Source organism: Silurus aristotelis, assembly GCF_946808225.1.
Source record: "Silurus aristotelis genome assembly, chromosome: 1".
Lineage (NCBI taxonomy): Eukaryota > Metazoa > Chordata > Actinopteri > Siluriformes > Siluridae > Silurus > Silurus aristotelis.
Genome location: NC_139574.1, coordinates 2,235,875 through 2,251,600, shown reverse-complemented (window position 1 = coordinate 2,251,600; position 15,726 = coordinate 2,235,875). Strand labels below are relative to the sequence as shown.

Genomic DNA, 15,726 nt, shown 5'->3' with positions numbered 1-15,726 from the left:
CTCCTCCGCACATGTCCAAACCATCTCAATCTCGCTTCCCTCACCTTGTCAGCAAAACGTCCTACATGAGCTGTCCCTCTAATAAACTAATTTCTAATCTTGTCCATCCTCGTCACTTCCAACAAAAACCTTAACAACTTCAGCTCTGCTACCTCCAGCTCCACCTCCTGTCGTTTACTCAATGCCATGGTCTCTAATACATACAACATCGCAGGACTCACCACAGTGCTATAAACTTTCCCTTTCATTCTTGCAGATACCCTTCTGTCATAAATCACTCTTGTCACTTTTATCCACCCACTCCACCCTGACTGCACTCTTTTCTTTACTTCCCTAACACACTCTCCATTACTTTGCACTGTTGACCCCAGGTACCTGAACTCCTCCACCTTCTCCACCCCTTCTCCCTGCAACCACACCCCTCCACTGCCCTCCCTCTCATTCACACACATGTACTCTGTCTTACTCCTACTGACTTTCATTCCCCTTCTCTCCAGCGTGTACCTCCACCTCTCCAGGCTCGTCTCAACCTGTTTACTACTCCCACCACAAATCACAATATCATCCGCAAACATCATAGTCCAGGGAGACTTCTGTCTGACATCGTCCGTCAACCTGTCCATCACCACTGCAAACAGGAAAGGGCTCAGGGCGATCCTTGGTGCAGTTCCTACTGCACACTTCACTGCTGTCACACTGTCCTCATACATGTCCTGCACCACCCTTACATACTTGTCTGACACACATGACTTCCTCATACAATACCACAACTCCTATTTTGGCACTCTGTCGTACGCTTTCTCTAAATCCACAAATACGCAATGCAATTCCTTCTGTCCTTCTCTATACTTCTCCATCAATATTCTCAAAGCAAATTAGGCATCTGTGGTGCTCTTCCTCGGCATGAAACCATACTGCTGCTCACAGATGGTCACCTCTTCTCTTAGCCTGGCTTCCACTACTCTTTCCCATAACTTCATGGATGTGACTGATCAACTTAATTGCCCTGTAGTTACTGCATGTCTGCACATCTTCTTGGTTTTTAATGATCGGTACCAGCACACTCCTTCTCCATTCCTCAGGCATCTTCTCACCTTCCAGAATCTTGTTAAACAATCTGGTCAAAAACTCCACTGCCATCTCTCTTAAACATCTCCATGCTTTTGGTCCAACTGACTTTCCACTCTCATCCTCTTAATTGCTGCTCTCACTTCCTCCTTACTAATCCTATCCACTTCCTTCTTCACCAACTCCACACCACCCAACCTTCTCCCGCTCTCATTTTCCTCATTCATCAGCTGCTCAAAATACTCCCTCCACCTTGTCAACATACTCTCCTCACTAGTCATCAGATTTCCATCACCATCCTTTATTACTCTAACTTGCAGCACATCCTTCCCAGCTCAGTCTCTCTGCCTGGCCAATCGGTATAAATCCTTTTCTCCTTCCTTAGTGTTCAACCTCTCATACAGCTCCTCATATGCCTTTTCCTTGGCTTTCGCCACATCTGTCTTTACCTGCTGTCAAATCTCCTTGTACTCCTGCCTACTTTTCTCATCACTCTGTCGATCCCACTTCTGTTTTACCAACCTCTTTCCCCTTATGCTCTCCTGCACTTCTTCATTCCACCACCATGTCTCTTTGTCTACCTTTCTATTTCCAGATGTCACACCAAGTATTTTTTAGCTGCTTCCCTCAACACTCCTGCAGTAGTTACCCAATCATCCAGCACTTTTTTTTTACCACCACAGAGCCTCTGTCTGACCTCTTCCTTGAACCTCACACTACAGTCTTCCTCCTTCAGTTTCCACCATCTTCTTCTTCTCTCAGTCCTCACTCTCCTCCTCTTCTTCTTCACCTTCAAAACCATCCTACAGACTATTATTGGATGCTGTCTAGCTACACTGTCCCCTGCCAACACCTTACAGTCTCCAATCTCCTTCAGGTTGCATCTCCTACATAGAACATAGTCCACCTGTGTGCACCTTCCTCCAATCTTATACGTCACTCTATGATTCTCCTTCTTCTTAAAATATGTATTCACCACTGCCATTTCCATCCTTTTAGCAAAATCTACCACCATCTGCCCTTCCACATTCCTCTCCTTAAAACCATACCTACCCATCACCTCCTCATCACCTCTGTTCCCTTCACCTACATGCCCATTAAAGTCTGCCCCAATCACCAATCATTCATTCCTAGGTACACCATCTACCACTTCATCTAATTCACGTCAGAATCTTTCCTCCATCTCACAACCCACTTGTGGAGCATAGGCAACTTCAACTTCCAGCTTCACGTTCATCACTCTATCAGAAACTCTCTTCACCTCCACCACACTCTTACAGTACTCTTCCTTCAGAATCACCTCTACACAATTTCTCTTTCCATCCACACCATGATAGAACAGTTTGAACCCACCCATAATGTTCCTGTCCTTACTCCCTTTCCACTTGGTCTCCTGAACACACAACATAACTACCTTTCTCCTCTCCATCATATCAGCTACCTCTCTCCCTTTACCAGTCATAGTGCCAACATTTAAAGTACCAACATACCTCCACTCTCCTACACTTCTCCTTTCCCTGCCATCTCTGTACAGTAGCCCAATTTGCACCCTGTTGGCCAACGATACCTGTGGCGGTTGTTGGTAACCCGGGCCTCGACTGATCTGGTATGAAATTCTTATTTGTGATCCGTATATTCGATTTGGCACATGTTTTACGCTGGATGCCCTTCCAAACGCAACCCTCCCTATTTATTCGGGCTTGGGACCGGCGCTAAGAGTGCACTGGCTTGTGCCTCCCTAATGGCTGGGTTACGTAAACAAAGGAATAAACATCTAAATTACAATACTATTGTTTGTTTGGAGCAGAAATGCTTTACAGCATGTTGTTCACTGGACCCTTATCTTTCCTAATAAAAATAATTAGCAGCAGTGGATGTGTTTGTGACTCGTTACATTAATAATAATAATAATAATAATAATGATAATAATAATAATAATAATAATAATAATAATAATAATAATAATGATGTAAGTAGTGCAGTTTTTTTATGCATGTTGTTTGCATAAAAATTCAGCAAATACATTCGTTATACGTTTTCCATTAAAAAACAGTGATCGAAAATCGCTGCCTGAGACTTAGAAATTTAGAATGACGTATAGTTACTCATGGTTACTCTTCTCCCTATTTGTTTAATCTATTGCTAAACATTAACTGTAACCTAAACATAACCTGAGAACAATGGGCTATTTGTTGCGCTCACGCAACAATGAAGCCTAAGAGGTTAAAACCTACACAAATTGTACTCCGGCTTCCGCCTCTTTTTTTTTTGCCGCATGACAGAATAACGGACTGAACAACGAGAGAGAAAAAGAGAGAATTAAATCAGCGTTACCTCGCCATGGATTCACAACCCGGCACTCCTTCCGACGCGTTCCGCGACCTTACCGTCGCCCTCCGAGCCACCTTCCCATCAGCCACCGCCCGTCAGAAACAGCACGCTCTCAGTGGCAGTCCGATGGTGGCCTTGGTGGCGTTCCAAGCCCTGTGGTGAATTCCTACGCTCAATTCACCAACCACTTTACGGCAGTGTTTTGCACCGATTCCGGGGTTCAAACACAGCCGATCAGCTGCTCAGACTATAGTCTCCGGTTTTGCACTCTGGCGGCATCTAGTGGCTGGAACGAGAATGGCGATCCTGAGCGTATATAGACTGGGGCTTGCTCCAGATATTAAACATGCAATAGCGGTTCATTAGGACAGTGTGGGTTTGGAGGCTTTCATACAGAAATCCATCGGGCTTTCCCAGCGCCTTGTTGCTTGCCATCCAACCTCACGCCACACAAACAGCGTCTATACTGCGGTAAACCAGATCACTCCATCACCAGATGCCCCACACGCCCTTCGCATCCTGCATTGAATACCGTCGAGTTACCCAAAGACATCTCACCCTTGTCCAAGCTCACTGTAACTCTCCTAACCACAACTCTTTCTGTTTCGGTACTCGCTGTAGTCGACTCCGGTTCAGTAGGGAACGTCTCTAGGTTACGAATGTAACCCAAGTTCCCAGAGGGAACGAGACGCTGCGTTGTAACGCTTTGGGAACGCCCCTGCGTTGTCCGCGCTCTACACCACATGTAAAATCTGACCAATAGGGGAGTCGTGACGTCACCGGCGGGCGACGACGCGTAAACCAGGAAGCTACAAATGGCTGCGAGATGGTAGAGACGCCAGCTTCTGCAAGAAAGAAGGTAGGCGCCGCAGGGATGCAGGTAGTGTGGCACGGAGACGCAGCATCTCGTTCCCTCGGGGAACTGGGGTTACATTCGTAACCTAGAGACGTTCCATATTCGAGAACTCGAGCTGCGTCGTAACGCTTTGGAAAAGAGTGTCTAATCACGACACACTGACCAGACCCTGCCTAGTGTGTGAGGGCCTCAGCACCTGCACATAGTGCGGCGTACGACCTCGACTCCTTGTGGAGGGAGCTCTGGAGTGGTGAAGGGTCTCTACTACCTCAGTAGAGAGACCAGCTGCTACGAACTGTGCCCCCTCAGGGGCCACAGCCACAGCTTTCACAACTCCGGGCGGTGGGGAACCAGGGTTCTGCCTGCCTGCGAGAGGAGATCCCTCCGGGGAGAAATTTCCAATGGAGGGCTCTCGAGTAGGGACACCAGGTCCGCACACCATGGCTTGCCCGGCCATCGAGGTGCTACCAGGAGGAGATGGAATCCTTCCCGGCTAACTCTTTCCAGAACTCCCGGGAGCAGCGAGATCGTGGGAAAGGCATACAGGTGTAGCCTTAGCTACGACTGTACCATGGTGAGAGAGAGAACCAGAGGGGACAATGCAAAGTCTCCCGTGTCGCAAAAAGATCCACCTGGGCTCTGTAGAACCTCCGCCATACCTGCTCCACCACCTTGGGGTGAAGTCGCCATTCCCCAGGCCTCGGCCTGGTGGTTGATGTACGAGACCACTGCAGTATTGTCCATGCAGACCAACACATAGTGGTCCCTCAGGTCTGGTAGAAAGTGTTTCAACCCCAAAAACACTGCCATTATCTCCAGGCAATTTATTTACCACGAGAGACGTGGGCTGCTCCACAGACCTTGGGCGGAGTGGCCAGTTGTGACCGCTCCCCACCCTGTGAGGGAAGCGTCCGTTGTTAGTGTCACGCGATGACAAAGAGTCCCCAAAATGGGGCCTTGGGACAGAAACGTTGGGTCCTTCCATACATCCAAAGCTCAAAGGGCACGCCGTGAGAACTTGATAGTACGAAACGGGTTCCCTCTGGGGGAGAACCCTCTGCCCTGGAGCCACCACTGCAGGGGCCTCATGTGGAGGAGGCAAAGTGAAATTACACTGGACGCTGCCACCATGAGACCCAGCAGCCTCTGAAACTGCTTCACAGTGAGTGGCTGGCCTTCTCTTACCCTCCTGACTGCGTTGAGGATGACTCCGATCCGGACGGGAGACAACCGTGCCCGCAACTTGGCCAAGTCCCACACCACGCCCAAAAAAGTGGTTCTTTGCACTGGAGAAAGTGCACTCTTCCCGGCGTTTAGTCTGAACCCCACTTCCTTTATGCAGGAGAGAACGATATCTTGATGCCGAACTGCCTGGCGCGCTGAATGAGCCAATATTAACCAGTCATTAATATAATTCAAAATGCGGATTCCCTGGAGCCGCAGTGCTGCATCTACGCATTTCGTGAAGGTGAAGGTGAGGGTGCTAGGCCGAAGGACCCAATATTGGTAAGCTTCGCTCCCGAAAGCAAACCTTAGGAACTTTCTGTGTGCGGGAAAGATGGAAATGTGGAAATACGCGTCCTTCAGTTCTATCGTGATAAACCAGTCCTCGGACCTGATCTGAGTCATAACCTCTTTGAGGGTAAGCATCCTGAACCTGAGCCTTATATATGAGCAGTTTAATGAGCGAAGATCGAGAATGGGACACAACCCACTATCGTTCTTTAGAACAACAAAGTACGGGCTGTAGTAGTGCTCCGAAAAACATCTTGTGGCAAAGTCAACGGCCTGGCCTCCTGGTGGTGTAGGGGAGGGACGAACACCACAGCGTGACGTGAACACTGACCCCCCGACTGTAGATTGTCAGGACCTGCGCACCACAGCCTGTTTGTTCGAGCGAGGTTGACCCCCAGGTCAGCCTGCTCCTTCTTGGGCTTAGAGACTGGGGCCCTTAGGCCCTGCCCGCAGAGATCGGGTGGCAACGCTCTGTTTTTGGGCTTCATGGTGCCCGAAAGGATCGGGCTGGAGCTGCCCCACCAGATCGGCGAGGGAGGTACTGCTAAAATGCAGCCGACTGCTTTTTAGACTCCTGGAACCTGTTCACGACCGCCATCACAGCGTCACCAAACAGGCCAGGAGGAGTCATCGGTGCGTTCAATAACACAGCTCTATCCTTATCTGGGAGGTTAGATAAGGTGAGCCACAGATGCCTTTCTGTGGCTAACAGGGCCGCCATGGACTGACCAACGGCCAGCGCCGTGTGCTTGGTGGCCCGAATGGTTAGGTCGGCAGCGCGACACAACTCCTTAATGTCATCGGCCCCGGAGCTAAGTCTCTCATCCTCATCAGCAAGAGCAAAAGGAACACATGTGTAAGATCCGGGAGGTGCTCCGCTCCCACCAACTATACCTAAACCTCTCCACGTCCAAAGATCCACTTCTTGGGCTATGTCATCAGCTTGGACGACATCCAGATGGATGAGGGGAAGGTAAAGGCGGTACAAAACTGGCTCATCCCGGAGACTGTGAAGGAGCTCCAACGTTTCATGAGTTTTGTCACTTTCCATCGTCGGTTCATCCAGGGGTACAGCAAAACCACCGCTTCCCTCACCTCTCTCCTCTGAGGCAAGGAGAAAACCCTACGGTGGCCCCACAAAGCCCAGGAGGCGTTCCACTTGCTCCGGAGACAGTTCTGCCACGCACCCTTACTACGCCATCCAGACCCCCAGGAGCCTTTCGTTGGTCGAGGTGGACGCCTCTTCAACAGGCGTAGGTGCCGCCCTCTCACAGCGGTCCGGGTCCCCTCCACAGCTCCACCTATGTGCGTTCTTTTCACGCAAACTATCGGCTGCCGAACAGAACTACGACATAGGCAACTGTAAGCTCCTGGCCCTCAAGCTGGCATTGGAGGAGTGGAGACACTGGCTGGAGGGAGTTGAACACCCCTTCTCTGTAATCACCGACCACAAGAACCTCCAGTACCTGTGAGAGGCCCGGAGACTCAATCCCTGACAAGCTCGCTGGGCCCTCTTTTTCACCCAGTTTTGCTTCCACATCACGTACTGGGCCGGTATCCAGAACGGGAAGGCCATGTCTACATCCCCAACATCTGCCAATGCGATATTGTTTAGTCGATCCACGAGGGACCCGGATCGGGTCACCCAGGTGAGAAATAAACAATACAGCTCGTCCAGACTCACTATTGGTGGCCGGGAATGCACCAGGAGGTTGCACACAATGTCCAGGGATGCCCCACCTGTGCCGTCTCTAAGGTTCCACGCCACCTTCCCATGGGCAAGCTAATGCAACTGCCTATTCCTCAACGTCCCTGGTCCCACCTGGGTATCGGCTTCATGACAGACTCCCCGCGGTCGGAAGACCACACCTGTGTCTTGGTGGCAGTGGATCGCTTCTCGAAGGCCTGTCGGTTCATCCCCCTGAGTTGCCCACCCACCGCACTCGAAACAGCTGAGGCCCTCTTCCAGCACGTGTTCCGGAACTTCGGTCTTCCCAAGGAGATAGTGTCCGACCGCGGCCCTCAGTTTACGTCCACATCTTGAAGGCGTTTTTCCGGCTATTGGGGGTGTCTGTCAATCTGACGTCTGCCTACTATCCACAATCCAACGGCCAGGCGGAACATAACGTCAATACCTCAGGACTTACTGCAGTCAGGATCAGGCCCAGTGGTGCCGCTTCTTGCCGTGGGCCGAGTATGCCCAGAACTCCATACGCCAGAATGCCACGGGGCTCACTTCTTTTCAGTGCTTGCTAGGGTTCCAGCCACCCCTGTTCCCTTGGTCTGATGAGCTGTCCCACGTACCCACAGTAGACCATTGGTTTCGGAAAAGCAATCGGGTCTGAGGGTCCACTCACACGCAGCTACAGCGAGCCCTTCGCAACACCCGCAGGCACACCGACACGAGACGATTGGACTCCCCGCGCTTCTGCCCTGGGGACCTCGTATGGCTGTCCACGAAGGACCTGAGGCTGGGACTCCCCTGTCGTAAGCTGAGTTCCCGGTTCATCGGGCCCTTCAAGATCACCAACCAGGTCAACGAGGTGTCCTACAGGCTGGAGTTGCCCTCGAGGTACCGCATACACACCACGTTTCACATGTCCCTTCTAGAACAATGTGTCTTGCCTATGTCTCGCCCCCAAGATGACACCGAGGCCCTCTCCCAGCCGGAGATCATGGATCAACCCAAGGTCTATGCGGTGCGTAGGATTCTGGATTCCCGTCGGTGCAGGGGTTGTCTTCAATATCTTGTCGACTGGGAGGGTTTCAGGTCGGAGGAGCGTTCCTGGGTAGCCCGAAAGGACTTGCTGGACCCGACACTGCTGGCGGAATTCCAGGCCGCGAATCTGCGGTGCCGGGCGGAAGGCAAACCCAGGCGCAGGATTAGGACGTCCGGAGCCACCCCTGTGGGAGGGGGTGGTGTCAGGGAGACTCCTGCTTCTCCTCCCATGCGCACCCCGCCCGCACAGAGCTCCTCGCCTTCTTACTAATCATCCACACCTGACACTCATTCCTGGCACAGATATAAACCCCTTACTCACTCTCATTCACCGCCCGTTATTAATGACCGTATGCTTCGCCTTTGGTTGGACTCACCCTGTAATCCTTCGCTGCGCTTTTTCCCATAAGCACACCTCTGATTACCCCTAAACCCTTCTCCTTCTTCCCTCGACCTTGTGGACCACGTTCCTTCTGAGCGAACCATGGATATTACCTTCTCAGACTCTTCTGCCAGTGGTGTATGTTTATAGCTCTGCCTCCTCTTTATTAAAACCTACGCGAACTGTACTTTTCGCCACATGACAAAAACGCCAAAAAAAATGGACAGTCAAAAAAGGAGTTTTATCAGCGATTTGCACAAAGCAGCAATAAGGAAAATTTTTCTTGTGGGCAGAGTAACAACAGCGAATTGGAGATGCTATTTTACATCGTTAAGTTACAATATATCGCCCTTTATAGTTTTATAACATGTTATAGGTTTTATTGCCCGTTTGCTTTTATAAGAGAAATGCTTGAAAAGTATGTGTGTGTGTGTGTGTGTGTGTGTGTGTGTGTGTGTGTGTGTGTGTGTATTGTTGAGATTGGAATGACCGTACATATTGACACTTCCGGTTAAAAGGGCACGCTGGCGTTTTGGCTGCCGCTCCTTTCCCCTGTTTTTTTCTATTTTAGTAGTGTTTTTTTTTGTTATTTATTTATTTATTTATCATTTTTTTTGGCTATGAGCCAGTGAAGACAATTTGTGTCTTTTTTCGTGATGATTCATGCTTCTCATGTTGGACTACTGTAGTTTTATTTTTTTAATCATGTGAAAATGATCCTGCCTGCTCATTCACATTAAACAATACATTGATTTAAAATTAAAAAACACTTTCTTCTTTAAAAGGCCATATGCGAAGAGGCGTCGACATGCTGTGACGTAAACAATAGGTCGCATGATGAGCTGTCAATTACATAATGAGCTGTGGATCACTGAGCCAGGATCTGAGTGAGAAGTACAGCAAGGAAACAAGGAAAGTGTTTCCTTTGTGTTTATTAAAAATACACATTAGCAAGCACAGCATTAAAAAGGAATTTTGTAACAATAAAACAATACAGTACAGTATGTATAAAAAATAAAGAGTGCAACAAAAACTAACACAATACATTACAGTAGGGTTCCGCAAATCCTAGCCTGTAGGGCTACAATACTATGCATTAAATAATAATAGTGTATCCATTTGAGGAATCGGCAAGAACAAACAACTTGAACCCCGACTTAGTTGGCTTGGCTTTCATGTACTGTGTCCTCCAAGTGTTAGCTTTGCATGCTACCATCCTCTCCTCCACGGCTAAATGTCTTCTAGGATGATAAATTGCTTTGCATGTCTTACGGATTGTGTCCATAAGCGGTTTCACTCTGAACAGACGGTCATGTTCAGATGTGCCCCTCTTTCTCTCATTTTCTTTGTCTGCATCTGGGTGACTCATGCGTACATTCCACGTACGAAGTTGTCCTGTATCTGTCCCTTGACATAATTGTTGCTGGAAAGGGAACTGTGAAGATACTGCTCTGTCGCCAGTAGTCTATGATGGAGGGCAACTTTACCATTGCCATGTAAAATAAGAGCTCAATGTAGCGATACATCTCACTCACGGTTACATCTCTCCATTTGTATTTGCGTCCCTTGGCTATTGAATTGGCAGCTTGGGCATTTGTGTTGTGGCACAGAGTTGACACAACACTGTCCAGGAAAAACATTTTAAATAGACTAAATGGAGAATGAGAGTCAAAAGACCTCAGTTGAGGTCCAGGTTCATGTGCGGGCAGGAATCGCAGAGTCTCTTCGTCACTGTGACAGTGGCAAAGATCGCGCAACGGGCCGAGATAAAGGGACAAATCCACTTCATGAAAGCCCTCATTCTCAGAAGGCATAGAGGCAAAACATGGACAGCCGAAGCCATAAGACCCTGTGATCTGAGACATGTGCAAAACTGTATGCGCGCTCCTTCCCTGAACCGCGCGAGACAGTTCATGAATGAATAGATGCGCTTCTGTGACAGGCGCATGCGCATTGTAACAGAATTCAGCTCCAGACCCAAGAATATGACTTTCCGAACGGGAGTGAAATTGCTCATGTCAGCACTGACTCCGAAACCAAACGCAGCGATGTGGGAGAACACATGGGCAGTGTTTTGAATCCCCTTCTCTCTCGAATAGGCTATAAAAAGCCAGTCGTGTATGTATGTCAGAGTCCCGAAAACCCGCTGTTTTTAGCAGCATAAGTCTCGCCTTCGCACACAGACAGAATGTCCTCGGACTCAGAGCGAGACCGAACGGAATGACCGTGAATTCGTAACACACGCCTTGGTAGGCGAAACGAAGGCATTTCATGTGTGGAGGATAGATGCCTATGTGGAAAAAAGCATCGCTCAGATCGATCGAGCAAAACCAATTGTCCTGCTGTATCGAGCAAATGAGAGAGCCGTGTGATAACAGTCTGAAATTGTATTTCCTCAAATGTTTGTTCAACACACACAGATCCTGAATAGGACGGAGAGAACCGTCTTATTCGGGACCAGGAAATAGCGAGAGAAAAGAGCCCAGAATACACAGATGCGGGGACACAACACAAATCGCTCTCTTCTCGAGAAGAGATCACATCATTCAGAATGTGAGCAGACCATGCCACTCTGTTGAACCGCGGGGGTGTTATGGCAAACTGAAGCCTGTAATCCCTCGTGACTGTGTGAATCACCCAATCGGGAGCCGAGACAGACAGACAGCCTGTCACGTGACTCCCGAATGACCCCACGCGGCCCGGTGGAATGCCGAAAGCCGATTCGCTCATCAATGGTTCAATGGCGCCATCTAGTGGTCAAACTAGAGACGACATGCAGGGATCTGGGGAAAATTTCTCTCATTTTCATTTGACGCGTTTGATTTATAGATTTTTTCTTTTTTTTTTTCTCTCTTTTTTTTACTTTCCCTTTTTTTTTTTTTTTTTTTTGAGATCACGGAGAACAGTAAAGCCTGTGCGGAACAGGGAATAACCCTCGCCGGCGAACATGGAGGGAAGAACAGGTGTCCGGAGGGCTGGCCGCCCATGAACGCTGATCAAAAACAAACCCTGCCGCTTCCGATTAGGACCAGAAGGAGCGGAGTAGGGGGGGTTTCCCCAAGGGGTGTCCACGGCGAAGGACATCTTACCCCAAGGCCTAGCGAGGGGGGTGGCCCACTCTGCTGAGCTGGTGGTCTCCCGCGGGGCCTGTAATTTCTGCCAGTGTAGTGGGGATGACGTCCCGCAGCAGAAGTGTTAGATGGCCGCACAGATGGCGTCTGTTGCTGCGCCAGCTTCCTAGGAAGACACAATTTGAACGCCTCGTCCTCCTTTTTTTTATCATCGGATCGTTGTTGCATCAGCGCAACAGCTGGGCCAAAAAGAGCTTGACCAGGTTCAACCAGTGCCCCTGCGATGCGACGTTTCTCACTATCAGGGAGACCGGATAGATTGAGCCACATCGCACGTTCTCCGACCACCAATAAAGCCATAGAACGCCCGCTCGCTTGGACAGTTTGACGGGCATTGCGGAGAACAAGGTCATTTACTGTGACGACCTCCTTCCAGAGATCGGGCGATGGTGACCCTTTCTCCAGTTGTTTACCCAAATCAAGCAGGAGTTCGGCCTGATATGTGGACAACAGCGAAGGAGACATTGAGAGCTTGAATAGAAAGAGCTAAGTCTTTATACGATGCCTGAAGAATTGACGCGGAGAAGCGATCCATCTTACCCGGGAGGACGGGCTTGGGTGGGGCGAGCAGCCCGCCCTGAGATGGGTTGAGGTGTCTGGCGATAGAAGGCTCGATAACGGGTGGATCGCCCATGCCGAGACTCGCCATATCCTCAACTTCAAGCCCCGCAAGACCGTGTTTCAGATCGAACGGATCTCCCCAGCAGTCTCTCATGTGTTTAGTACATGCAAGGAGGACGGGAAGAAGCTGCTTTTTTTGGGCCGGAAGGAGGTCCCAGAAGCTTACCGTCATATACGTCTCTCTCCTGATCAGAAGCATTCAGGAGAGCCGGCCATTCGATGTGGTAGCGCGTTCACAAAGCTCCAGTAAAACCGATGGAAGCGGGGCAGAGGGAACCTGAGGGACCGCGGAAGACGGAATGGCTTCCTCGTCGTCCGAGCCGTCGAGAAGGCCCGCCTCGATCTCATCCCTGGAACCTGCCGGTCCTTCGGGGAAACGGTTGTCGACACACTGCAAAGCGGCCGTCTAGAGTCTGCGACGCAGGAGCTTTTTCGGGAGCGCTAGGCAATGGCTACAGTGCTCCGGGAGGTCAATAGCTTCCTGCGCATGCTTAAGACCCATACAGACAACGCAGAAGGGATGGGCATCCCTGGCGGCGATAAGAGCACCGCACATGGCCGGGCAAGCTCGCGATAGTTCGTCCACCGGTATAGCCGGAGCCAATTTAGAAAGCGCCATTAAAGAAGGTAAAAAAAGCGAATGTTAACTGAGAATAGGGAGCGCGTGCAGGTGCCTTATGCACTCGGGTAATAGGCATTGCCTTACCTGCCATTGGGCACGCGCTCCTGTCTGTCAAGCCAGACTTGGTGCAATTGGATGCTTCTGCAGAGGTCAGGTACGGATGCCCTTTCCATAGGTGGATCTCGAACATGAGATGGTGAATGAGAACCGCACTACTTACATTAATATTGTAATAACGAGTCACAAACACATCCACTGCTGCTAATCCCGGTTTATTAGGAAAGATAAGGGTCCAGTGAACAACATGCCGTAAAGCATTTCTGCTCCAAACAAACAATAGTGTTGTAATTTAGATGTTTATTCCTTTGTTTACGTAAGGTCCCCTGGTGGTCTAGTGGTTAAGATGCAGCGCTCCCACCGCTGCGACCCGGGTTCGATTCCCGGTCAGGGAACCATCCCCAGCCATTCTTAGTGCCGGTCCCAAGCCCGGATAAATTGGGGAGGGTTGCGTTAGGAAGGGCATCCAGCGTAAAACATGTGCCAAATCAAACGTGCGGAGGATCCGCTGTGGCGACCCCTAACGGGAGAAGCCGAAAAGAAAGTTTTATTCCTTTGTTTACATCCCAGAACTTCGGCTTGTGTTTGTGTTTATATATTTCCGAATAACTTTCACATAAAAAAACGACATCTTGGTGACAAAAAACAAATATGGCTGGTGGAATATAGTGTTACAAAACGGTTAAGACCACAAAACAGTAAAAAAAAATTATAATAAAAAAGTAAAATAGTATAAATCTTGGGTGGAGTCTCCTCTCTCTCTGCAGGTGTTGCCATGTTTTTTTTATGCGCCGCCTTTCATTTTAAACCTTTTATTTCCAGCCAGTAACATTATGGAAACAAAATGACTGATGGACAATGTAGCCAATAAGTGCAGGATTCTAACGATATATGGGAGGATTTTATTCTCCACGTGTGTGAGGCTTGGTTTTATTACTCTTTACAAACTATTACTGGTTGAAGCAGCAAAGAAGCAGTGACGAACCAGGAAGTGATGCAGCTTTTAGGTCAACATAACCAGCTGTTTATAGCTCGTGCTAACTGGACAAAAAGAAAACAAGAAAAAAAATGGACAATTAAATAAGTTGTTTTATCTGAGATTTGCACAAAAAGTAGCAATGTGGAAAATATTTTTGGGGGCGGAGTAACAACAGAGACATGGAGCTCTACATCTGTAAGTTACAATAAATCTCCCTTTATATTTTTATACGATTTTATTGGTTTTATTGCCTGTTTGTTTTTATAAGAGAAATGCTTGAAAAGTAAGTTTGTGTGTGTGTGTGTGTGTGTGTGTGTGTGTGTGTATTGTTGAGATTGGACTGGCCACACATCAATATGATTGGCCATGACTGTAAACAATAGCTTGTCTGGCTACCTGGCCATCAATATGAATGCCAAATCAATATCAATATCCCCAAACATGTAGAACAAAAGCCTTTAATGGTCAGCAGGTCATTAATATGCAGACTGTATGAATAGAGTATGAATGATCAGCTGAGTTTAGCAGGTGTCTCTCAAACAGAGGGAGGGAGAAAAGGATCAGACAGTCTCAGATAAATGTTTGTAGGAATCTCATTTGTTATAAAAATCTTCATAAAATTTGAAATATAAACTCATGACACATGTGGCTTTCAACCCAGTACTTTTCTGGATTGCTCCAGGACTGATTTCATGTATTTATAAATGAAATAAAAATAATGGTCAATGCAGGAAATGTATATCTATGGCACCTAATCATCTATAACTTAATATCTTTTTGAGCAATATCAACTTTGATTACAGTAAAGCTCAAAGTGTCTTCTTTCTAAAGATATTTAAATTGTGTATGTAGCACATTTCTATCAGGAACTGTTAACATTTAAATTTAGGTAGAGCATTTCAGCTGTGAGTCCTAAAATTTAAGTGTGGAGGGGCGAACCAGACATAGTCTCAGATAAATGTTTGTAGGAATCTCATTTTTTATGATATATTCATTCAATTTAAAATATAAACTCATGAGACATGTGGCTTTTAACCCATTTTAACATTTAAAGTCAAGTCAAGTCAAGTCAAGTTTATTTTTATAGCGGTTTTCACAACAGACATTGTCTCAAAGCAGCTTTACAGAAAACAACAGTGAAGGTAAATGGTGTGCGTTTGTCCCTGATGAGCAGCCGTGGCGACAGTGGCAAGGAAAAACTCCCTTAGATGATATGAGGAAGAAACCTTGAGAGGAACCAGACTCAAAGGGGAACCCATCCTCATATAGGTGACATCAAGAGTTTGATCATAAATCTTTCAACAATACAGAACACTGGAGAGAGAGAACTAACATGAGTACTGGAGTATAAGATTATAAGTGAATGTTCTTTCTACAGTCTTTGGTATAAAAAGCTCAACATTTGTGATCATCATAGATCCAGCATCAGCTTCTCCACGCCAGGG

At 48.2% G+C, this 15,726-nt stretch overlaps 2 protein-coding genes across 2 annotated transcripts in view; both read left to right on the top strand.

The window, feature by feature from the left end:
* LOC310727127 (uncharacterized protein) overlaps positions 1 to 15,726 on the top strand; it is a 564,745-nt gene that overhangs the window by 232,037 nt on the left and 316,982 nt on the right. The gene's annotated exons all lie outside the window — the stretch shown is intronic.
* Positions 1 to 15,726, top strand: part of LOC310730409 (uncharacterized protein) — an 88,283-nt gene that overhangs the window by 33,698 nt on the left and 38,859 nt on the right. The gene's annotated exons all lie outside the window — the stretch shown is intronic.